Genomic DNA, 25,756 nt, shown 5'->3' with positions numbered 1-25,756 from the left:
GGAACAAAAACCGAGGCGTTTATTGGCCCGTTGAGACCGTCGGTCCGACGAACGAGATAATCACTTAATTAACCGATGCCAGAGACTCTCGTTAGCTGTATTTACGCCGTGCCTACGTGCCCTGGGGTGCACACCTATTTAATACCTAGGCGCCGATCCGAGCACGCGATCGGCCCCGGTAATAAAAGGCTCCCTCCTGACTTCCAGTCGGACCTCGACGTACTTCTATTAGGCTACACCCGAGGTGCACGCAACCCGCCTCGAAATTTCGCAATCGACCTGTCTCTCCTTTTTCACGACGTCGTTTCTTTTCGGCCACTCCAAGGAACTTCGTCTTGCATGCTCGAAGAGTTCCGCCGCTTCGACGAGCGTTTGAAAACATATCCCGGCAGCCGTGAAGAAAAATTCCCACCTCTCGGAGAATTTTCATAAACTCGCCGAAATGATTCAACTTATTCAAAGTTATTCCTGCCCACCTTCCTATTAATAGTTACACGATGACCATTTAATTACGCGGAGTAGCCACACACCCTCGGAAATTCGTGAAAATAATTTTCATCTTTGAGAACCGATTTGCCTTCGATTTGGTAGCAAGTGAGGATCAACCTTAAAATCCTGCGAATGTTTCAGTAATTTCCAACGATTTCCAGGGATTTCCACGAGATTTTGGGTATTAAAATCGATGTTTTCCTTGGTAGCCCCCAAGTTAACCCCATGAAGGCCTTTTTTTAAGACGAGAGGAAAAGAGATGGGTGGTTTTATCGTACTTTATGATATTCTAATATTCTGTAGTAGGTATTAGGGCACACACCTTGCTATATAGATACATGAAAATGTCGCCACCAGTAAAGGATTCTTTTCAGGCTTTGGGCAAATGGCGGATTCCGTCAAGTACGACTCGTAGACGTTGTCGGAACGATCTCGGCCGGAACGGAGCCAGTCGGTGGGAAGTACTGGGGGTACTTTCGTTTCTACTTATTACTTCCTTGCCGGGTCACAGACCGGCTGGAAATTCAGTACAGGACCTAAAGATATACACGTCCGACGTCTCCTGCGAGAAGCACGAGCTCGGTATCCGCTCGAACTTTTACGGCCGAGTGATCGAGCCGCGGAAACGTTGGACCTCCGCAGAAGCATGGCGGCGGAATCCGTTGGAGCAGGTCGCAAGCAAAAACAAGTACACCTACGACCTGGGCATGGCGAAAACATCAGCGATCTCCTTGATTTCCAAAATTTCCGCCTCTGCATCCGCCCAGTGGACATTTTTAACCTACTTAGTATTCCTAATTGTAGGTCATAAATAGGTTTTCACGCGAGATACTTTCATGTGTTCGAGGCCCTACTTTAGACCTTAAAAGTGGCAAATGTTTCCATTTTTCCAACTTGTATGCCTAAACTTCACTCGAATTCATTCGGACTTCGTTCGAATAAACCAGGACGTATGCGGTTGAAACGAGGATTTAAAAAAAGGAAAACGATAAGAACGAAAGGAATTCCTACCTACACTAATTGTGAGAGATAAACCTCACTGACCCTGGAAATATTTCCTTAATGCAAAGAATAATTAGTTTCACTGGAATAAACTAAAATAAGTTGTCATGATTATGAAGAAAATGTTATATCCAATTTATTGAAGCTTGTATGAGTCAGATAATTATTCCTTGAATTAACAAAATATTTTTCTGGTTCGATAATCGGGTCTATTCGGCGTTCTGAATTCAATTGATTGATTACTATGTTTCCTGAATAAAAATTAGAGAGTGGGAAAGTAGCCTTCCTGCGAGAGAAGGGCGGCGCTCGACTTTTGGTCATGGCGCGATATTCCGCGCACGGAAATTCCGCTTCGTTACGCGCGCGCGTAACTTCATTTCCGGCCCCTTATGTGTGTGGTGGCACTTGCACCTACACTGGATTTGCTCAGGTATCGATTCGTTCTCGTGACAACTCGTACGCGTTGTCTCGCGGGGCTTACGGTACCCCTGTTACGTACCGTTCTACGTGACGTAGATCGATCAGATTGCGCCGGCATATCCATTTCTCTATCCTGGTAACAACCATCTACCATCTACCATCTACCGTGGAATTACTTGCGCGATGGTTACGTGTTCGCCGGTGAGATAGAACGGTTGGAGAACGGTTGGAGAACGGTTGGAGAACGGTCGACCTGGTCCCCCACGGGAAGAACGACGTTTGCACTTTTAGCAAAAGCCAAGATTGCCAATAAACTGTCGCTCTTACTCCAGAAATAATGGCGCCAATAATAAAAATGTCTGCAAATATACCGAACCGTAAATGACCATTGGAGAACACTGTAGAAAAATGCTCAATGAATTAGCGTAAGAATTCACTGCACAGCCAAAAAAGTATTGTCCCTACTCAAACGAATAGCGACATACAATTTGTTGTTGCTAGAAAGGGATATCGCAACTATGAATAGAATTTGTGTTGTCTCGGTGAAGTGATAGCTTCCTTCGTAGCCGATATATTGAAAAGGTTTCTAGTTGAATTTCAAGTGTTCACGTTTGGTGCGGTGAGTGAAATTTCTCGTTATGGCTGTGAATTGTTTCTCTACCCTACCTGTTCTACCTGGCAAGTAATCCGCTCCGTAAATGAAAAATTTGTATTTTTAGAGGATAGTTCACGTAGTCTAGGAAAAGGACTCGTGGACTCGTCTCTAAATATACATTATCGCCGGCGATAGCAAGTGCGGTAGGTCAGTTACGGCCACCTCCGGCAAGACCTAAGCGCCGGAAATGAAAATCGACGCGTAGGACCCGCGCAGCCGGAAGTGGCACTCGTTCGTTCCACTTTCGGAAAGACGGAAGGGGGGACCAGGAGGGCAAGGGAAGAGGGGATCCGCGAAGAGCAGAGATCGCAGTAACGACCGGGCTCCTTCGAGATTGCATTTACGAGCGCGTTCTCCACCTTGCGCTAGCTGGAGTACAGGATGAGGAATTTAAAGACGTCCCAAAGAGGGGGACGGCTTCCTAAAAGACCTGAACTCGAAGACGTCGCGACGCTCCCGCGTGAAAAGTTCTCCTTTCCTGACCAGGAACGGTGACCCGGGGGAGTCATTAGTCAAATTAGTTTTCGGCATTCGTCGCCGGCCCGGTTTCCCTGGATTCCGCTCCTTCGGGAGGAAAAATCCTAGACACCTCCGAGAGGAAGTCCGATGAATCCGCTTCCGGTTCGATAACTTTGCGAGTCCCGTCCTCCTTTAAAAACCCGGCTACTCAGCCAGGGGCTGCTAATTGGCGACTTAAATGGAGCCGATAGAATCGTTTCCAATATGGCCGACTTTTGGGATTATTCGGATTGACGAATGGTCTCGGATTGGCGACAAAAGTCCTTTGGAGAAAGAAGTCTGTTTTGAGGATCGAATCCATTGTCTCTGGGTGAACGGTTGGAAGAGAACCCACAGAATACTTGCGGATGCGGTTCTGGGAGGAATCAATATGGCTGCCGGCGTCCTGCTCCGGTTAGACTCGCTCTGGGATAAGTTTCGTTGAGTTTGGGATAAAAGTCGCGGCCAACTTGTGCGAGTGGCTTTGTCGTCCGGAGAAAGTTACACGGTCCTGGGAGGACGTCGCCACCTCCGGGCCAGTTCCGTCGGGTCGTCGCCGCGACGCCAATCGCGCTGAGGGATGGAAATTGTCGTTTAAAATTTATTTCGACCCTCCATATTCCTCATTTTTGTTCAAGATTGATTTAACACGACATTCTTAACATGCTCGCGTGGTTATTTCTAATAGAAGAGGCCAATAAATGCGTTCTCCAGGGGTCTCGGCGTGGACCAATATGGTGCCTCCAGCACGTCTTCCCAGAATTAGCAGGAAACTTGGTCTCGGAACTTGTTCGGCGAACTTGTTCGAGTGACAGATTCTTGCTGGGCGAAAGTTGAACTTCCCCGAAGGAGCTGGCTTGTCACCATCCTCGGCTTTTCCGACATGTCGTCCGGCAAGTTTCCGGACGCGTCGTCCGCCGAAGTCGTTACTCGAAGCCGACAACGAGGCTGCTTTTTGCACCAAAAGCGAGGGATTCGTATGTGGAGCGAGGGTGTCGATAAAAGAGGCGACTCTTCCTCTCCTCCTGGATATTAATATTAATTACGAGCGGCGGCCCTCTCGTTCCGGGCCGGAACTCCCACCTTGAAGAGACTCCTGAAGAGCGCCGAGAGATTTAGGTTGCATCGCGGACTGGACTCGAGCGCCTCGTTAAGTCCTCGTACTTAAATGCCTCCTTGCGAGGACGAGGTAGGATCGAGTACTCGCGAGTCGTGAGTACGTAAAGACCGACACCGAGGTCATAATTAAATATGGAGCACCTCGTCATGCATCTCGCTGCCATCCTCGAAGTGCCCGCTCGCTCCCCGAGACAATTGTCACTCCAGAGAGTAATTAGTCGCAATTAGCGGTGCAATACCTCGTCACGGCGCATTCCGAGACCACTTCCGGGGCGTCCTTGCAATTTGCCACTATTTATACATTTTTGAGAATTTTTTACCGCCCGCTCGATCTCGGGCTACGCAGAGTCGCGCGATTCAAGATGGCCGACCTCTTCGGCATCGTTTTCCAGACTCGCAGGGGAAGCTCGACACGCTCGACGAGGCTTCCATCCGGCGTGGCCATGGAAATAAGTTACAAGCTCGACATTTCGCCGCACGTGCGTGCGATCGTGCGTGAGACCGTGCTATCGTGGGCGGGACGTACAAAGTGCATAAGCGAACTGCACGTCGGGGCCCATGCGCGTTAATTTCTTCTTTTCCTTAGCCCATAAATTTCTCATGAATATCTTTTTCACTTAAACGCAAAACTCCACATTCCACGCCGGGAATTACATCTCGTGGTATTCTCACGGATTATTAATATAGGAGTGTAGTTTTCCTACTTCAAGAGACACCCTGTGTGCAAGACGGGTCCGACGGTCCTTATGCATGTACTCCATATAAATCCTGTCTTAATGCACTCGCACGCGATGCGTCGAGGCAAGTCGATAAACGCATCGTTGGATTAAAAATCGCGTGTGTTACGCACACGTGAGAGCGGTGGAGACTTACTGGGGAGGCGTGCAGATACTCGTTGCGTGCATGCATAAATCCCTGGGGAACCAATTACCGGGATTGGTCAAGGCGCCGGGATAGTTGACGCTTCGACGCCGACGTCGGCAGCTCCGAGACGCCTTAATGCCATTGTCTTTCCGCGGGATCCTCGGCGCGTCTGATGCGTTTTCCCCGCCTCGCGTCTTTGCGATCCATATGCGCGGATGGTGTGGTTCATTGTATCCTTAATGAAGAGATGCATCATGCACCGTGCAATCAGAATGCGTCGCCAGAATTCATGCATTGTTTCTGTCAAGCGAGGCAGAAGGACATTTTTTGGAAAGTTCTTTTTTTTTCGGATTGGGGAAGAAGTTCACGGTATGACGTACGACGCGAGGTTAGGAATTTAAGGGGGTCGCGTCGTGGGGTAATAATTCCGCGCGGTGTGAAAACCGCTGCGGAAAAATATGGAGAAGAAGAGGGTAGAGGGGAGTCACGTTCAAAGTATTTCCCACGGGATGTGCAGTCCAAACGTCGGCATAGCGTCGAGGCCAGCAGCTCTCAGCGCGTTTCTTCAGCTCCATTAGCAGTCCTGGTCGCAAAGGGGATCTCGAATTACGAGGATGAACTCAAAAAACGGGGAAGAGACGATGCCCAACCGGTCTCCTGGTGTCTGGTGGTTGGCCGCGAAAAACGGCTGGGGCAAACCAGGGCCCTCGCTTATTTATGTATGGATCCGTCCGGAGTTTCCTCTCTCTTCTACGTTATTCCTGCGAGAGAGAAAAATCGATGTATCTCCGTTTCCTGCATATTTGGAAAAATTTGTCTTGTACGTGCAGAAGGCGTCACGGAGCAACTTTGGTTCTCCAAACTGAGCGCCACTGATCCGCGCCTCCACTTCGTCGTTTCCGCTCGATTTTCACGTTAGAGGAAAACCGATGGATCTCCGTTTCCATTTCGTTTGAAGAAATTTCTCTCATCCAAGCAGAAGGCGTCGAAGCACCTTCTCCGGTCCCCGAATTGAGCGCCACTGGTCCGCGCTTCACTTCACCGCTTCCACCCGGAAGGACGCTCCCCGAAGAAGGGATTTTGTTCCCCGGAACCGCGAGACCGCGACCCAGGGTCCCCTTTCCTGGTGCGGATCCAACGGCCAAGTCGGCTTGCTGCTAAAAATCGTCCCGGGACATTCGTCTCCGCTCCCGGCGCCGTCGTCGCAAAAAGAACGGCCGCCGGGGGTGCGTTTCGCGACCGGGGCGAAGGAGGAGAAACTCCCCCGGATAAGCGCGGGGCGAAACGGCGGCCCCCCCCCTCGGTGAATTATGGGACAATTAGTTCCGGCAGATATATAAAGCCGGACTCGGAGGCTGCGGCCTCCCCGACGCGGCCGGCCAGTTAAAGTCTTACGGGGCGCGCGGTTTAGCGAGCTTTTCGGCTCGGCGACCGAAAACCACGCCGGTGGACTAGACGACTCATTAACCGGCCGGCGCTCCCCGCGTTCTTTGTGTCTGCCCCCGGCTTGGCGGCGCGTCTTCTCCCTCCTCCCTTTGCCGGACCCCTCTCTGCCTTTCCAGCAACCCTGGACCCACGCGTGCTCGCCGGCCTCTCTTCCCTCTTCCTAAATAAAGACGGAGAGAAGTGGCCTCTCGCTTTGCCTCCAATTTGTGCCTCCGATCCGGGGGCTTCCTCCATTCTTCCCCTTTTGCGTGGACGTGGAATTGATAAGACCGAACGCCCCATAACTCTCGACTGTAGGGCGACTTCTCAGTAAACGGTCCCATTTATTAAATGACATTTACTAAATTTAATTGAAAAAATTCAAGTGAGACCGAAAAGTAGGAGAATTTCGTATAAATTGAAACGTTACATATATATTCCGGATTTTTATTTTATATACAATATTTAATGCTTCGATGGTAGATCGAGCGTCGAAGAGTCGACTCGAGACGTCTTCTTCTTCGGGAAAAACGAGGAGCGCCAGATCGAGGGATCCGGTGCCCTCTCTCTCTCTCTCTCTCTCTCTTTCTCTTTCTTTTCCTCTCGACGCGTCTGATTAATGCTCGGCCTAATGAAATAAATAATCCTACATCTGTCGACCGAATGTTTTCGGGAGATTAGCCGTGGCCCGTGTGTGCGTGCCGCGCTTTGTATTACTTTTTACAGGAGAGGGTCTACTCTCCCGTCCCTCGCTTCGCTCTTCTCCGTCCCGGCGTCTTCTCCTCGAGACGCGGCTCGGAAGACGTCGGCTGAAAAACCGCGCGGCCGCCGTGGCGTGACTTCGGAGTGGCAATTAGAAGGATTAATGATTCCGTCTAAGCGGCACGCACGAGTTTCGCTCTCCCGTTCTCCGCTTTTCCTCTACGCTCTTCGCCGTTCTTCGGCAACGTTCGACGTCCTCGTCCACGGCTCGGAGATAGCATCCCATTGGCTGATATCACTTCCCCGGAAGAATTGATTCCACCTCGTGCGCCGAGAGAGAAATGTCACGGAATGGAGAAGAAATATATTTCTTTGAATGGTACCAAAGAAATACTTCGATAATGCAAAGAATAACCATCTGACTCGAATAAGCTGAAATGAACTAAAATTGTCATCATTCCGGAAAAAGAAAAACTCCCACTCAATTAATTCTAATTTATCTCAGTTAAATAATTACTCTTTGGATTAACAAAATATATCTTTGGTTCGATACAAATATTTTCTCAGCGTGTAAGCCCTGTATTTTAAATGTACAATGTTCTCCCAGATATGAAAGATTCTCGAAAATAAATGAATAAATCAAAAATTGAAGATTTTCCAGGCCTTTCGAGTATTATCATAGGGCTCTTCGGGTACTCCAGGGATTCGCGAGAGACTCTCATCAGCTGACACCGTTTCATCGAAAGCTCTTCTACTCTTTGTCCGTGTCATCCCCGCCATCTCAGGAAAATATAAATTAAAAGACGGTAATTTATACGGCTCACTTCTGCATTCTTCAGGTTCTTCAGAGTCTGGGTCAGGTGTCTCGGTTCCTTTGCAAAGAGCCAAAGGAACCCTTCCACTTCTCCCTTTCCCTTCGGGGTTTTTGCTCGAAACGATACCCACTCCGGTGGCAGATCTCGCTCCTTTTCGGACCTTTCCGAGACCCTGAAGTAGGCGTCGGCATTTAATGGAAGTCGAAGCACGACGCGGACGACAGCCGCGTCGAATGGGCGTTCGCAAAATGCGCACGTGCGCGAGAATATGCGAACTCCCTCCCGCGCGTTAGGGCGTCGTTAAACCGCGGAGTAAGACGTCGTACTCGTTCCCCTGTCGGCCGTGGAAACGCGTTAAACGGATGGAGCATTGATTTAGGAGAGTGCCCGACGCCGTTTCGAGCCGCGGAAGGCGCGTGCCCGACGCCGTGTCTAATCGCGACAAGTGCAAACTTCGTCTTCGCCTTCCTCCCCTTCAGGGTACTCTTCAGGATGCTCTTCGGGGTATATTTACGCGCCTGGAGATGCGTCGGCGTCCCGCTTCCTTGAGGCGAGACCAAAAAACGAGAAGCTCCCCTCCCCGCGCCAAACCTAGTAGAACCAGCATCCGATCGAAGAGATCGATCTGGATGGATCGACCATCTCCGCTGGAGACGAGATACGCAAGCAGTGCGTAAATCAGAGTCAGGTCCAGGCGTCTTCCTTGATATATCAGGTGGATCCTGGTCGGATGTCTACAAAACCCCCAAAAATATCTCCCTGGACCATCGCCAGGATCAATCGAGATTTTCGTTCGTTGTGCGTAGCGGTTGATTATCTCGACGCTGACGTTTCTCAGATTTTATTTCTGGGATCGCCTAGAGGGAGGCTGAGCGAGTCGTTACTTTGGCGCTCACGGTGTATACGTCTTGCATGAATGCGACCGCAGGAACGAGGCAGGAACGAGGCAGAAAGCAGCGAACAGTAGCAAAAGACACCGTTAAACGACGGCCCCGGCCGTCCGGCTGTCTCGAGCCTGTCAGCGGTCTTTTGACTCGATCGTGGGACCTCCTCTTTCCTCCTTGCCCGCTTAAGCGGACCGACTTTCATCCTTCGCCTCGTCTCAACCACCTCCTCGGACTATTTCACCGAGGTTCTATTTCCACCGCCGCGTTCTGCCCCCACCGGCGTCCGAATAGCTCCCAAGGCGAATTCCCGGCGAGTCCCGAGACGGCGGGAGAAGAGCGGCCACCACCTGCCTCGGACGCTTCTAGTGCTACCTTGAAGAGCGGGTTAAAATGGCTGATCATTTTTCTCATACCTATAACTTTAATCAGAAAATCAGGACAAGCACTAGAAATTGTTTAGTTGCCAGAAAGGATAAAGAAACGTGGATGAACGATTTTGGTTTTTTTTTTAGAAGCAGTTTTCGGGGATTAATCCCGATGGGACGAGGTCTTGGGGAAGAGACGTTTCGGGAGGATGAGTTCCCTTTTTCGAGACGGGATCCACTCCTCCCATGGCGGCTGCCGAGTGTCCGTTGGCTCGGCGACAGTGTTGGCTAAATATACTCTTTGGATGACGGCTTCCTCCACCGTGGCTGCAGACAGCGGCAACGTGCACGTACACCACTGCCCACGCGTCCGAGACCTCGCCTGGGCTGGATCTCAAATTTACACCGAAGAATACGCGAAATCTCCCGGTCGTTCGCTCTTTGTTAACCCGAGTGGCTGCCGAGTCCGGGCCATCGTGTCGGACACGGTATCTCGCCGAAATCTTCTATTTCTCGATGACTTCCTGGGTGGAGTTTCTTGGGCTCTTCGGGGACCCTCGAGCTCGCCTCGCCGGGCGTTACTTATTTCGAGGATGGTTTACGTCGACGAGTCGCTCATCTTTTATACATTTTACGTCCCGCTAAACGGACTCTCGGCTGCCGGCTTCTCGGACGCCGCGTCGGATGCTGGGCGAGATCTACCCGCCTGGACCGGGAATTATTCCGGCTCCTGGGAGATTTATCGCCCGGGCAAATTAGTCGCGTGACGGCCGAGAAAGATCGCCGATGTCATTCGATTACGCGACTTGATCGATTGTCGGGAGAATTTGCAAGCGCCGGCTCGCGGTATAATTCCGTCCTTGTAAATTGAATCTGGATCTGTGGACGTCTCCGGCTCGACGGAGGTGTCGCGTTCCTCGCGCTCCCTTTTTGACCCCGGGACCTCGGGGTCTTCGGTCACGATCCTCGATCCCGATTCCCCGGGACGCGAGATAAAAAGGCGAGATGCCGAGATGAGATCCCGGTAGCTCGGAGCGTGGAAGGAGAACCCGTTCCTGAATCTCCAATCAGCTTCCTCCCTTCTCCGACGACCTACTAATTATCTCATCTCCCGCCAATCGGATCCTCGCCGACCCCGCGACCCGGGAGCTGCGAGGCGAACCTGGACCCACGCCTATAAGACGCGGATGCTGCGTTGCGAATCGCTCAGGAAAAAACTCCCGGGGTCTTAATCTCCCATCGCCCCTGTAACGTATCAATTTGTGCTCGATTTTTGCTGAATCCCGTTAAAAAAAAAGAAAAAAAAACCAAGACAAAAAATTGGAGCCTGCGGGATTCGAACCCTCCACCTCTCGCCGCGACGTTTTCACCTCATCGGAAGATTAACGAGGCCGCTTGTATGGCCGTTACCCACACGCGCGGCCGAAACGTGCGTGAACAAACGCACTTTCCTTTATGAGTCCAGATTCGAGACAACAAACGTCTCGGGGCACGTCGACGTCCAGGTCGACTCCATTATTTAGAGTAGTCGGGGTGTGGCCGTACATCCCGGTGCGAAAGAATGTCGGATGATTTATGCCGGGCGTCACGACGCTCGTGCGTGTCGCCGGCGTCCAGGGGTGAGAAAGGGTTAACCTCGGTTACACGGGAGATAGTACCGATGAAACTGCGGAAAGACACGTGAAATTATGAAAGAACGGACGAACAGTGGAGTCGACAACGTATCTTCCGTGACACGAGTCGATTTCGAAATCTCACGGGACTTCGTCGCTTCCATTTTTCTGTTAGCAGATCGGCCAGATAAGAAGCCCGGTGACACATCTGGGGACTGGAAAATATTTCCCGGTACCTCGGTTCTGACTTCGGGAGAACTGCTTTCGAGGGAAAATTCCAGAAATGGCCTGGAAAGCTCTGCCCGAGGATAATTGGATTTAATATTTTTCTACATATAGAGGAGGTATTTTTAAATTCGGAAAGGGTGGGAATTTTTATCAATTATTCGCATTCAAGATGCTCTCCAAATTGGAGCCATACCGGCGAGACCTGGATAACCCCATTTTGATCGAAAATGAATTATGCATGTAATACAGTTATTGGCCGGGCCTCTATCAAAACGGGAGATAGCGCAATCCATTCTTCGGCGCATAAAAAGGGCCGAAATGCAAAAATTGAAGAGCCCCGCCGAAACGAGGCCACTCAATTTTAGGTCGGAAGCGATGTTATTTCACGAGTCTACGTGAGTGCCCGTGTGTGTGTGTATTTTTTTTTTAACTTTTATCGCCCGCGCAGCAGTTTCCAAATATTCAGAGAAGTTCGCGCGTCGAGCTCATCGCCGACGCGCCGGTACGTCCCTTTATTGTTAATGGAAATTTTATCTTTACGACTTCGTCGGCCCCTAAAAACGTTCGATGGCATTCCGGGATTGCAAGGCTTAACATCTCGCGAATTATGATTCACGTCCTTGCAAATTAATCAGACCAAAGTTGGACGGTAACGCCTCCTCTTTTTCGTGGAGGAAATTTCCCACTTGTAAGCCCTACGTCATAATGCATCACGTTCAGAATTTCGAGACGACCTTAATTTGCGGTCCACCTGGCGAAACCTGCATTTTCCAAAACGTCCTTCCGATCCCTTCAGGGGCAACTTCAGGAATCACCCCCTGACCTAAACCTCTCCGTGCCCTACACCGCGGTCAACGGGCAGTATTTAAGCTCGTAAAAAATTCATCGGCTCAAGTGCCGAGTGAAAAGCTCAAAGCTCGGCCTCTGGCTCGGCAGGATGAAAGAGAGCCCGACATCAGCGATGGCGTAACATGCATCGCGCGTGTATCCACATAAGAGAGCGGGTCCAACATCTCGTTTGTGCATAGCATATCACGCCGAGGTCGGCCGGATATCGCAAAAAAACGCGAGACCGGAAATACCGAGGCGAGCTGCTCCGAAACTGCATTTCCGCCCTTCATAATTAATCCAGGTGGTCCGAGAATGGAACCGAGATTCATGCTAATCGAGTCTCGATTTCCGGCGAGACTAAATCGAGGTATGGTTCTATTCGCCCCAGTTCTCGGTTTGGACTTCCGGTGTCCTCCACCCGGCTGCTAAATTCGGGAAGTACATATTTTCTGATTTCACGTGCAGTCCTATCCGTGATAAGGACGAGTATACCGGCAGAGAACGCGACGAGGAATGAAGTAACGATTTGGGGGAGTGTGTTGGTCAGCGCGGCGGAATTAGTGGGGGGAGCGGTGCGGGTCCGGTGGTGGGGGAAGCGTCGCCGCTGACCAGTACTGCCTCGGCCGGCGGAAGAGGTGGGTGGTCGGGAGGGTGCAATCTCTATTGTCGAAATGTCGGAGTCGGCGGAAAGAAGGGGTGTAAAAGCTCCTGGAAGCCCGGCAGGGGGACGGGGGCTGCGGGCTTGGCAGTTAAGACGAGCCAACCTTTCCGCGGCTTCAATTGTTTTTCCGCACGACGGCTAAGCCAATAAAACGCGGGGGAAGTATAAAACTGTAAGGAAAGGCCGCTAATCCTTGGAAGCGGGGAACTGGACAATGTCCCGGGGCGGCTCGCGGGGGGCGGCCAGGGTTGAAAAAGAGAACTACACCCCCTTCCCTCCCCCCCCCTGCTTTGGAGCTTTCTCTCGCTTCGGACGTGTACCTAGCTCGCCTTTGTTCCGGCAAAGTCCCTCTTAAAATTGTGCCGCGAATTTTTAAGAGTCCGCCCGGTAGCATCGTGCTCATGTGGACCTCCCCTGGAAACGGAATCTTTTTCCCGGGGGGTCCAAATTTTCGATCGCGGCGCCCTTATCGCCCCCTTTCCGCGCCAGTCGAGCCTCCCCGATAAATTTCCATTATAAAGTGCGCCCTGTTTGCCGTTCGATTTTGCTCGCGCACGCGCTGCGCTATCGGTTTATCGCGCCCTATCGGACGTCGAGTTTATCTCTGCCCGACGTATATCACCGCTTCGGACGTTCGCCCTTAGGACCGGCCCCTCAACCCTCTCCTGGGTTCTGTACAGGGTGATCCATAATTCCGCGTCGGGCAGATGCGCGGCGAGTACGATTGGTCGGCGGATCGATCATCCCCCTGGCCATGACGGCGCATAATTTAATATTAATGCCGAGGACCTCACGACTTTGTTACCGGTGCCCGATAATACGAGTAGAATTAGCTTTTTGCCTCTCGTCGGTCCCACCCCCGTCCCGGCACGCCGGCCGACCGCAACCCCCATAAGCCCCGTTTAACGTCGCGCGAATTGTCATCCGAAAACCTCCCTTTAATCCGAGCGCCGAGCGGGAGGTCCGCCTTTTCCACGGAAATTCGAAAGAAAAATGCCGATGGTCGAGCTCGAAATCCAAGCCTGGCGCGAACTTAAGGGCGGCTTTCATGCCCGATCCCATTTCGGGGGCGTTCTACCCCCGGCGACACTATTTAGCCTTAATTACAGTGTACCTTGGCAGCTGCCGAGCGCGGAAACTTCTCGGGAAGTCCGCCGCCATTTTGAACGAGGACCATCCTGAACATATAATGCGGATAATAGGGACGAGTTCGTTAGTTTTCGCCCTGAGTTTCGGCTCGCAGGCACCCCCGGGACCTCCCCCGGGTCCCGAGGGAACTCGCGAATCGAGACGAAGAATGGGAACGAAGTGAATCGAGCGAAAAAGGAACTCATCGCTCTCGCCGGTTCCAATCCGCGATTCTCCGCGAAGAGACAAAGTCTCGCCTCGCTTTTGTCGCTATCCATCGAAACATCCCCCTTCCCCGTCCACCCCCTCCTCCCCCTGAGCAATTTCAATACGTAATTTTATTAATACTTTCCCCGATTCTTCGGATGCCCCACCCCCTCCAACGACCCGTTTCCCCAGTCGAGACTCAACCTCCGACTTTTCCAACCCTCGTTCGAATTTTCGCAAAAAGCGCAACTTTCCCAACTCCTCCTGCCCCTCCCCTTTCCAAACTTTACCCACGTCTTCGCCGCTCGTTGAATTTTGCAACCCGAGGTGCGCCGCCATTTTATTTTTTCTTCCCTTTCGCAGATTTTCAGAGACTAATTTCTCTGCGCGAAATTTCCTGACGTTCTTGTGGGCCGCATCCGATGTGCTCGTATTCCGTCGTGGGGGGATGGGTGAAATACGTTATGCTCGTCGGAAATGGGACCTCCAAACTTCCGGGTGAATATTAAAGGGGCGCGAGGGCTTGCTTATTAAACCTCCAGCTTAGCATGAATTTTTCACTCATCGGTCAGGACGTCGAGATCGTTTGGGGTTTTAATGAGCCGGCCAGAAGAGAGTCCCGGATGAAAGCCCGCCCGAGAAAGGAGGGCACGAGGGACTTTTCCCGTTGGGAAGTGACACGGTACAATGACCATTCATACACTCGGAAGATTGACTGCTTTGAAGTACGCTCCTGTCGGGCAGGATGAGCTCGTCGGGATTATTAGTAAGACGGCCGAGCGCCGCCTGGCTCTCCGCCATCTTGTTCCATCTTGGCAAGTGGCGTCCTAACCTCGCTTCCTCCGTGGAACGATTTTTCTTCGATGACCTGGGATTCACATTTTCATTAATTTTCGAATTTTACTCGCTGAACATATTTTTGAATTTTACTCGCTGAACATATTTTTGAATTTTACTCGCTGATGATTTTTCAAGGTTTTACTCGGTGGTAATATTTTTAAATTTTACTCGCTTATCATTTTTCTTTTTTTAATTTTACTAGCTAATCATATTTCTCAAACGAGATATTTTTGGGGGAAGGGGGTTCCCGGGGAAATTACGAAAAGTCTCCCAGTTCCGAGTGCGTCCCCGTGCCCCACCCGGTTACGCGTGAATTCTTAAAGAGCAGGCGTCGCAGGGGGGCGTCGGCGAAATTGAACGGTCCCGCAGATCCTGGTCTCGGGAACCCCATCCGGGAGCCGGGAACTCGTCGGCCGCCTCCCGGAGGACTAATAAACGTGCCTATGTACGATAATAAATTTTAATACACTTCCTTTCTTCTTCTCTCCCGCGTTTTATTCCGCCGCTTTGCCTCCCCCTCGCCCGGGGGCCCTCGAGATTTATCGAATCCGGAGAGCAGGGACACCGTTTCCCGCGGGAACGCACTCGCGCGATATCGACCATCCTCGCTCCCCCCTCGCACGTGCGTCTGAAATTTCCCGGGTCCTCCCTCGCCCCCTTTCCCGGAATTCCTTCGACCCCTTTCTTCTCTCCGAATACCGATTTTCGGGAGAATTTTCCCGTATTCCTTTCCAGAGCTTTTTTCTGCCGGAAATGATTCCTTTTCCCGGAATTTGAATTTTTTCCGTCTTAGCGGGCTGTCTTTTTTATCTGGATTCCGGGAATTTCGAGAGCCGGGAATCGGGGCTAGGCCGCGCAAGCGTCGGGGTGGCTTTCCGGGCTGGAGCACCGGGGGCGGCTATTGAAAAAAGCTCAGCTTTGAAGTATGCCCGCCGCGTTCGGCCACCCCTTTTCCGCCCGCTCTCGCCACTCCTCCCGGGGGAGGCGAGCCTTCCGACCCCTCGATATCCCGACGAAAACCGCGCTCTTCTCCCACAGGACGTGCGGGATATTATGCGGAAGCGTCCCCGGTGCATCGCGCGGCAAGGTCGGAGCCCTCGACTTTGCTCCTCATTTTTCTGCCTCGGATCGACCTTAACCTCCCCCTCGAAAATCCACCTCGTCGGTTTTACTCACAAACCGTCCCTGGTAGACTTACCTGATGGTGCCGATTTATCATGGAATCCCCCCGGAAATTATAAAAAAAAATGTAAATATTTGTATCACCACTGACCTCATCGCGATGGTGCCAATTTATCGTGGAATTCCGGGCGAATTATAAAAAAAATATATAAATATTTTTATCGTCACTGGTAACCTCGCCGCGATGTTGTCGATTTATTATCAATGTTTCAACAATTTCTAAAAGAAAAATGGTTTTACCATTTCTATTTTCCACGTGTACCCGTTAGATGTCGCTCATCGATTATCTCGGGAAGCGACGCGCAGACAAATTCGCCAGCGTGTAAACGTCCCTCGGGAGGCCCGCCCCTCTGCGACACCTGTTCCGGTTAATAATTAATAACTTCGAGTCGCAAAGTCCAAACTTATCCGGAGCTGACGCGTACACGGAAGGGATTGCCGCCTCCATTTGTCCGGGGCGCAACTTCGCGGAGGGAAAGTTCCGCCGACTGACATCCGGAGGCGGCCCGCGTGTTCCCGAGGGCACACACGTGTGTGGGAGTCCCTCCCGTCAGCCGGGAAGCGGAATGGCAGATGTGTGCCTTCGCACGTTAGCGTGCCCGGCCACGGACTCGATACCGATCGATTGGTCGACATAATTAATAGCAATACGGACTGGAGGATCCGGTAATCGTCGCCCGCTCGCCTGGAAACCGGGATAACCGCCCCTGGTTCCAGCAATAGAGACTTCGGAGGACAAATACCTGGACTACGTCCCTCGGACCGCAAAATTCCTGGAATCTAGAAAACCTACTAAAAGAAAGGTCCAAAATGACCCTTCATTTAATTGTGAAAAAACATTTATAAAATTTGGTGCGGGGGGACGTTGGGCAGGTTTTTCAGGGTAGAGTTCCACGACAAGTACGCGGTCTCTACGAGTTGGCGCGGGGAAATCCAGGCTTCTCTTAGGTGCACCCTTCGCCCTTACGCAGGGGGTGCGCACCCTTCCCACCGAGTAATGCACGGCCATTGTGCGTCGCATTTAGCGTCGATATCGGGATGATCTGTGCTCATTGTCGCCGGCTAATCGAATCAAGGCGGCTGAGTCACGAGGAAGCGAGGCATCTCGAGACAGAGTCTCGCGCCAAGTGCACCCTTGCGTTCTTTTTCTGCGACTCGCGAATGCGAGGCCTCGTCGTTACTTACTCGCGGCTTCTCGCAGCGGCTCTACACGACGACTGGCTCGTTTCGATTTTTTACGCCAGCCTCGCGACAAAGCAATTCTTAACGAGCCGAGTCTCCGTCTTCCTTTACGGCCACGGATTTAACGAGCCGCCTCGCGTGTACGTACTTCCGCCAGGATGTACTTGGTGAGGAACTCTACCTCCGGCATTCTTCGAGGCGCGCGAACGCGGGAACGACCACGACTATTCCGCAGGCCTGCAAAAACGTCGACACACTTGGTGTGCGACTCTACGCATCGAAAGATAATTGGCTCGTTATTGGCCCTTAATAACTGGAATCGTACGAAACTCGGTTCGCGGTAAATCTATTCCAATTTATTCAAATTACTAAAAGTAATACATACGCAAGGAGAATTCGGTGTCTTAAGATATTATAAAAGCGTCGTGTATGTAAATGAAAAAATGAAAATATTTATAAAAATTTCCCTTTTCCCTAAACTGGCTGTGCCGAATTTGAAACTTTAACACGTGATTATGAAGATCCTCGTGAAGATTTTGAAACTCCAGAAATTTCATATTTCTAACAAGTCTTTCATTTATTTTGGACAGGACGAAGAAAAATTTTCGTTCGAAAAATGAAATTTTGTGAGTCGCAAGACCTTCAATAAGATCTTTATAATCACGCGTTAAAGTTTCAAATTATTCGGTGTACCTATTTATAAATATTTTCATATAAAGACTATTTAATTTCACCTCAAGATTTTCGAATTTTAAGTCGCGTTCAGACAAGTCCCGGGAATTTAATGTCGCAGTCTAAACTATAGGAAATAATAAAGGTAGGATAAGCATAGGAGAATTCAATACGTTTCAGGACTCTCAAATTTCAAGTCGTATTAAAACAATTCCGGGGAGAATCAGGTCGCGTCGGTCGAAGAGTGCGTGCGAGGCGTAAAAGCATACGCATGACTCGAATGACTCGAAAGGCAATCCCGCGTATCTTATCGTGCACCTTCCACTAGGCGGGGGTACCAGAAGGTCTTCCCGATACGCAACGCGTGGCCGGATCATCTCGATTTACCTTCAAGGAAATTTACGACGCAGACGTTTATATACTTCTGCGATATACTTCGCGATATACTTCGGCTCGTACCTCGCGTTGCACTTCGCAGCGCTCGGACCGGAAGTCCGAGCCCCGATCCCGGGAGCGGAACTCCTCCTTTTGTTCCTTAACCGATGACGCCGTGCACTTCCAATAGAAGATAAAGCCGTTCCCGGAATGGAACATGTCGTCGAACGCGATATACGTTTACACGGGGCTCGGTACGCGATTTCGCGTAATCCGCATCGAGAACTACCGGTCATCCGCGTCGCCTATCGATAAATATAATATAAACAGGTTAGCCGATGGAAGGTGCGATTCCGACATCACCCGGGAAATCGCAAAACAAAGACCCCGAGTATATTCGCGCATTGAAAACGAAATCCCGCGAGATAAATCAATCCCCGATAGGGATGGATCTATCCTAGGCCGAAGAATTTTCCGAAAATAAATCCCGCACGGCCGTAATATATCTCGACCCTGTCCTCCTGGGATTGATTTATCCGGAGGAGGATTTTTTCACACCGTTCCGGTTCCCTATAAAAGGGATACCCGGATCCTCTCCCCTTTGAAAAAGATCCCACAGCCATCTTCCGATCTTCCGACCGAAATTAAGAAAAATCCCCCGCACCTCACACCCCCCATTTTCCCAAACCCGCCCCAAAACGGAGGTGCACCAGGTGCGTCCGCAAATATTCCTCACCCTTACCTACCCCAACTTTCCCTACCTCCACATATCACTCCTCCACATATGGAAACGTCGAGCGTCATCCCCGTACTTCGCGCTCAGTTTCTCGAGGCCTCCCCAGAAAGTCACTAGACTCCATTTCGAGGTGGAGTTCCACTATTTGGTGGCCCCTGTTTGGATATCGCGGATATCCTCGGGAAGAGCGATGCATCGCATATCCCCATGTCGATGGCTGTCTCCTGGCTCTGACGTGCAGCTCGCTCTTGCGGTGTCCCCATATCCCCCTCGCCGCCCCCTACTCCGTTTCCCCCGCGCGTTTCCGCGCTTCCGCTTTTCCGCGTTTCCGCGCGTTGTGCCCGGCGCTCGAGTCGAGTGCACGATATTATCCGTGATTGATGGCCCGTCCGTCAACGTCGAGCGGCCATCCGGCGGAGGCCGCAGAGCCAACCTCTCCGCTTCCGGTTCCGCGGAGATCCACCCTAGACGCCGTCTATTCGACCCAGGTCGACGCCAAGCGTCGTGACAGTCTTATGAGCCTCCGTTACGTCCTCGTGTCACAGATGCAAGTGCAGATATGCCCTGCGTGCATCCATCGTCGATAGAGACCATATGTTGCGTTTCGACCGCAGGGCTGACGAGTGCGTGGACTCGTGCCATGGATTTAGGCGAGTTCCACTTTTGCTGAGATATTGCCCTATCTTGAGGATTGTTAAAAAAATAAATAAAAGCGAAACACTGTCCCCTACTAGAAGAAATGTCATTGAATTAAAGAAATGTTTTCTAAAAATGTGCCAATAAGCTAAGAGTAATCATTTGATTTAGGTGAACTCGAATAAATTGGATGCAACGTTTCTTCGGAATTTATTGACAATTTATTTCAGTTTATCCGAGTCATATCAGCATTCTTGGAATTTAGTAAACATTTCTTTGATACTATTCCAAGAAAAATTTCATTGGTTCAAGAAGTTATTTTGTCTCAGTGTAGGAATAGAGATTGAGAACTATGGAGAAATTGCATAAATAGACTAGAATAAAATAAATAATAGAATAAGAAAGAAAATTCACGTAATATTGGATGTTTACCGTATTAGTGAATTTAAACTTGAATTGAATGTAACGTGATGTAATAATTCTCTTTAACTTAACTTAGATGCTGAATGCAATCTAACAGAGACGGGGCAACTTAACTGCAATTGATCGGGACGGAAAAATAACCCCTGATCGAGTGTGTGAATTTATATGGACATTTTTCTCGGTATACAGTGGAACTCCGAGAATCGCGAGACAACATCGCAATTCGGTGGTTGGCTCAGCTTCCGCTGTACCGGAAGATGCAGGAAGTGGGTGGGAAGTCGAGACCGATGCAACGCATCGCGATAAGGAAGTTTGTAGGTTATGGCTAATGCGATCGATCGGATGGGGTCCAAAATTCGGGGGTTCCATTTTTGGTCCTGGACGGGGAAGTTTTGAGGATACGGTGGAGCTAATTCGGGTCTAATGTGCATTGGGGGGCAGAAAGGGGGGACCGGAACCCCTTAACCAGAGGAAAACTATTTATGCGGGAAACTTTCGAAACGACTCGCAGTTTCGGACGGTATGCGCGGATATTGAATTCCCTTCTGGTTCGGATGAGCGAGCTCGAACGACTCTTAACGTGCCGGCGAAAACAATTTTAATGCCCCGGGAAGACCTTGTAATGTTCGCAGCCTCTTTCGAGAGTACTTCGAGAGTACTCTCCGTGCCCGGTTTTACGAGCAAGATCGAATAGTGTCCCCTCCCCTCGAGGAGGGGTCGCATAGGTACAAACAAACGATCGCATGGCAGATTGCCATGTGTTACCCGGGTCTGGCTGGCTGCCGACTTCGGAGGTGCCATCTTTGAATTTCAACCATTTTGGAACTCGTAAATGTGCATCGCGTTATGAGGGAGAGGAGGGGGGCAATATCGACGGAGCGACTCCTTGCACCCCCTCTGGAGGTGTCGAGAACCCGGGGACCGAATTGGAGAACGATTTTTCGCCCTTTTCAGATCACCTTTCGACTCCATCTTGAACCTCGCGAATGCACGCGACATGGGCCGTTAATATCAGCGGAGCTCTTCAGCTTTCGGGATGTAATGCACATTTGTCGCCCAAATCCTGCATCCCCTTCTCATTTCTCTTTCAAGTTCCACGAGTTATTTCGAAAGCTACCCCCTGCAATTAAATTCGTCTTGGCGGTGGTCAAAGTCTGAAGAGGTCCTCTTCAAGATGCGCCAGTAAATCCCCGCGATTTTTAATTCCCTCCCGACTTTACGCAAAGGGCATTTCCGTGAAGTGGACCCGGTTGAAAGTCCACCCACCGCGAAGACCACGCGAGGTGGTCTCAAGGATACGTCTGGTCGCAGCTAATTTGCGGGGGGTCCTCGCATCTCTCCCTTGCCATCTCGCCTTTTCCTCGAGCTCCGAGGCTCCCTCGGCGGATGAACTTTCGGAAATGTCAGGCCGAAGTTGCCGAGATCGGGTCGCCACGGCTAATGGGCCGAAAGAGACCTCCCTCGTAAGGGGATACTCCTTAATAACGCGCCTTCCCGTTCCCGCAGGACTCTGGGCCGTTCTCGAGGAAAAGGGAATCCCGCAGGTCGGCCAAGATGTCCAGATATGGCGTCCCTCCATTCCCGTACTCGATTTCCGGCCTCAGACGTAGAAAAAATAAAATCCATCCGACAGGTTATATTCAATTATTTTTCTTATACCTTTGTATAAATTACTCGATTCCGTTGTACAACTAGGAAGTAACCGAGTAGCGTGACCGGCAATACGCGCGTTATTTACCTCTTGTTGAAGTAGGGTAAATTATTAAACCCCGTCCCCCGTGCCGGCCGCACATTATGCGCACACCATACGCGGCCGTACAATTATTGTTCTCGGGTATTACAAAAATTCAGGATGTAATCATACGTTCGCTGTACGAGTACGAAACCGATAATGGCGCACGAATGGTGTACCGAGTGGCTACTTTGCCATGCAACGTGTCCGGACCATGAGTTAACGATCGCCATCTCTTGTCTTGGGCAGGTCAGGGTAACGAGGTTCCCTCCCTTCCGGATATCCAAATTTCCCGCACTTCCGGTTCATCTTGCTCCTATATTCGGAACTAAGCGCCCGATATTACCCATACGTATACCCTGAGAAAAAGAGATTCATAGAACCAATGAAATCTTTTCTTAATTCAAATAATCATGATCTGACTCAAGAATATTGTCATAATTCCGAATGAATGTTGCGTCCAATTTATTCCAGTTCATTTTGAGCCAAGTAATTATTCTTGGAATATTTCTTTGGTACCACTCGAAGACATATTTCTTTGGGCCAGTGAAATTTCCGCCGTCCATCCTTGGATTTTTTAATCAAATCTCGATCGATCGGCCGACCCATCGATTGGACTCGCTTCGTCTACCGGCGTCGCTTTAATCCCATAACTTCGGCTCTGATTTTCCCCGGGAAAGCTCCCCGGGAAAATCTGTTAATGCGAGCCTTTCGAAAGGTAGGTCGGAGTCACCTCTTCTCGCCCGGCAGTTTTACTCCACTTTCCGGGCGCGTCGATATTCGACCTCGTTAAAACTTGATTCGCGTTTCCACGCGCGCGACTCTCCGTTTCCCTCGCCCTGTCTCGCTCTTCATCGCGCGCCGCCCTATAGCGCCGTCCTTCTCGCCCCGGCCAGTCCTTTCGCGAAAGAGAAGTGGAGCCGCAGAGGGAAAGCCGCGAATACGTGTTTGCGCGTTGCCCCATTAATTGGCCAATCGGATTCGAACGCCCCTGAAGCGGCCATTACCGGGGCCACCGATGAAAATCACCAGAAATCGAGCACGCCTCCTTTTCGCAATTAAATCCGTACACACCGGAAACCCCGGCCGCACCCGGGTAAACATGATTCGGCCAAGAGGTTTCGCCACCATTTTGGAGCGTCTTCGCAACGCGTTCGGCCGGCAGGATATCGATCGACGACAGTAATTCCTGTGACAGCCAAATCCCCCAAAAATTGCCAAATGCGTGGAAATAATTCACCCTCGAAATGTTCACATCGAAAGTGACGGCTGCGCCGTGAAAACGCGTTAATAAATATCCCCTGCAATTCAAATATACGGCGTTGTACTGAAATCCGGAAAATCCAATACGGCGATCCAAATTGCGGCGCAATATTTGTAAATGACGAATGAGTTTTTGTGGGCAATTTTTCGCATATGCTCGTAAAATTAAGGTGACGCGAAAGTGACGTCAAAGAGGTCTCGCTTATAAAACTTTTCTCTAGACTAGGTGCACCGAATCATTTTAAACTTGAACACACGATTATGGAGGTCCAAAAGAAGAACGTGGTGTACCTGAGATGTCATTTTTTAAAGAAAAATATGTATCCTCGATTAGTATGACATAAGTAAACAAATTTTTGTATCAACAGTGAAATTTCGCGAGCATCACGTTCTTCCTTATGGCCTCATTAATCACATGCAGAAGTTTAAAAACGATTCGGTGCACCCAGTTTGGGGAAAAGTTTTATAAATATTTTGACGATTTATATGTATTGAATGACCCTTTCGTATCACCTTAAAAAGGCACGTCAAACGCATCCGCGAGTGCGCTATAAATTCGTCCGAATGAAACTTCCAACGTGCGGTTCGTGGATTAATTGCAGTCCTTTTTAACGATGCAGATGCCGGAGGTAGTTTGCCCGTGATTCCAGAGACTACCGAATGCAAAATCCTCCATCGTGGCCGGCTCATTTGCGAAAGTCCAGCGCGGAGGTGGGGAAGTTAACCCACACACGAGACGCAGCTCGGTGGCGGAAAGTCAGGAGCGGATCACGGAAGGCCCAGCGGTAGTCACCTCGGTCCGTTTCCGGCTAACTTCTGTCGCCAACTTGGACCGGGCATCCCTCAAGTTCGGACGGGCAGAACCACTGTCCGTTGGCACTGCCAAACTTGGTCGGGACACGGATCCGGTGAGTGCATCCAGGATGCAGGGACGCATCCCACGGTTCCAGGGACCCCCCATTAATACCTAATATTCTAAACGCGTTCCATCAATCCAGTCGAACGGTCGCTTTGAGGTCCTTCCGGCCGGATTATCTCATTATTTTATTAATTCAAGGTAGATCGAGTTTGCGAGTCGGCGCGTGGGCAAGTTCGCCTCTATTACGAGGTATTCCCGGTCGAATTCCGATATCTGGGAGGCCGCACTTAAAGATCTGCAACGTGGTAAATTCGGGTGCGGTGCCAGAAGCGGTGCTGTCTCAGCAGCACCTAGAGCTCGGTTCCCGTCCCTCTCCGCGTCTCTCTTCCACCCGCTAGTTAGCCGCTCCTCCCTCTCCTTCTAACGCCTCGATCCGGCCGACGCGGCGAAAGACTGCGAGAAACAATGCGGGCATCGATCGCGTCGGTAAAGCGGGTCTCGGAATTTATAGGCCGGTAACAGCTGCTCGTCGGTTCCTCTCCCGGTCCAGGACCTCGCTTCCCGATTCCACCCGTAATTTCTTCCCGGCTACGCCGGGGAAGATTGCGAAATTTAATGAAACAGGGACCGGAGTAGGGGGACCAAAATGGCCGCCGAGGTCGAAGGAAGAGGACTATCGGCGTTACGTCTTAATCGGTGTCGCCGGACTCCGTCGGGTCTTTGGGGGCATTCTTGACCTCGACTTCTCCAGGACGCGGGAGGACACATAGTCCCAGCCTCGTTGGTGCCGGTGTACGTGGCGGACGTGCCGCACGTCCCGCAAAAAGGTCGAGGTACGCGTTCTTGCACGTACTTGCACGTACACTGAGTCGGTGATCCGCCAGAGGCAACGTCGGAGAGCTACCTCCCCTGATTCCTCGAGGACGATTCCTCTCCTTCTTGTCAATTGGTCGAGCCACGGGAGCGAGGAGGACGGGCGAGCCCGGGATCCCGGAGGAAGAGGTTGAGGGATCCCGCGGGATCCCGGCTAGGACTTCGGATAATCCTCGTTCCGCCCCGCCTAAGCGCCTCTCACTTATCGGACTTGTATCTCAACTCCTTCCGAGAGGATACCGGATATACCTTCCAGCCCTTGGCCATCCCCGCGCTTGCTTCCGGGACGGTTCTGGTTTCCATCCTGACATCCAGCCTCCCTCTTCACCCCGCGATCCGCGAGATCTGGACCGCTCCGGTGACCGCACCCCCGGGACCTCCTCCCCATTTTTCCCATCCTTTTCCTCCTTCTTCCCGGTTTTGCGCCGACCTCCGACCGCGCTATCTCCTTGTCCCTCCTCCCTCCCACCTCATCCTCTTTCGATGTCTCGGTGCAGAAAATCGCAATTCCGGATGCGGAGCCGCGGACCCCCCTGTTTGGGGGGTCGTATCTCTCTCGCACCATACGACTCCGGTATCTCGATCTTAAACACACGAAGAGGAAGCGAGTGGCTGTCGAGGGAAGGCTGCCAGACGCGTTAAATTGGAGAGTGTAAAGATACTCTTCGGCAACAATGGCGTCGACCCTTCGGAACGAGTCAATTCGGCGGAGCCTTACAAAGGGCCCGCACGGCCCCCAGGCGGCCGGTGTTTTACATCGATCGGCCCATTGTGCTTGCGTGAAAACGTCCGTCAAACCCCCTCCCCCTGACCTCACCCTGGGGCAACACACGCACACGCCACCCTGAAACACGTCCCGGCGGAAATACGCGCGTAAGTGTGCGCACGCCCGGATAGGGTAAATAGACGGGGAACGGAGAATTGATTGGTAGCCGGTCCTCTTCGCAACCGCCGAATTCCCCTGTATCCGGGATCGATACCTGCGGAATTCGACACTGCGGATAGAATCCCACAAAGCGGAGGTGCCAACGGCCGGACCTGCCGAGTCGAAGGGTGCGCACGGAATCGATCAAT

The sequence above is a fragment of the Orussus abietinus genome, unplaced genomic scaffold (assembly GCF_000612105.2).
Source record: "Orussus abietinus isolate OABI.00-Male unplaced genomic scaffold, Oabi_2.0 scaffold42, whole genome shotgun sequence".
NCBI classification, from domain to species: Eukaryota; Metazoa; Arthropoda; class Insecta; order Hymenoptera; family Orussidae; genus Orussus; species Orussus abietinus.
The sequence above is the reverse complement of the archived record's forward strand: the minus strand, read 5'-3'. Positions refer to the sequence as shown.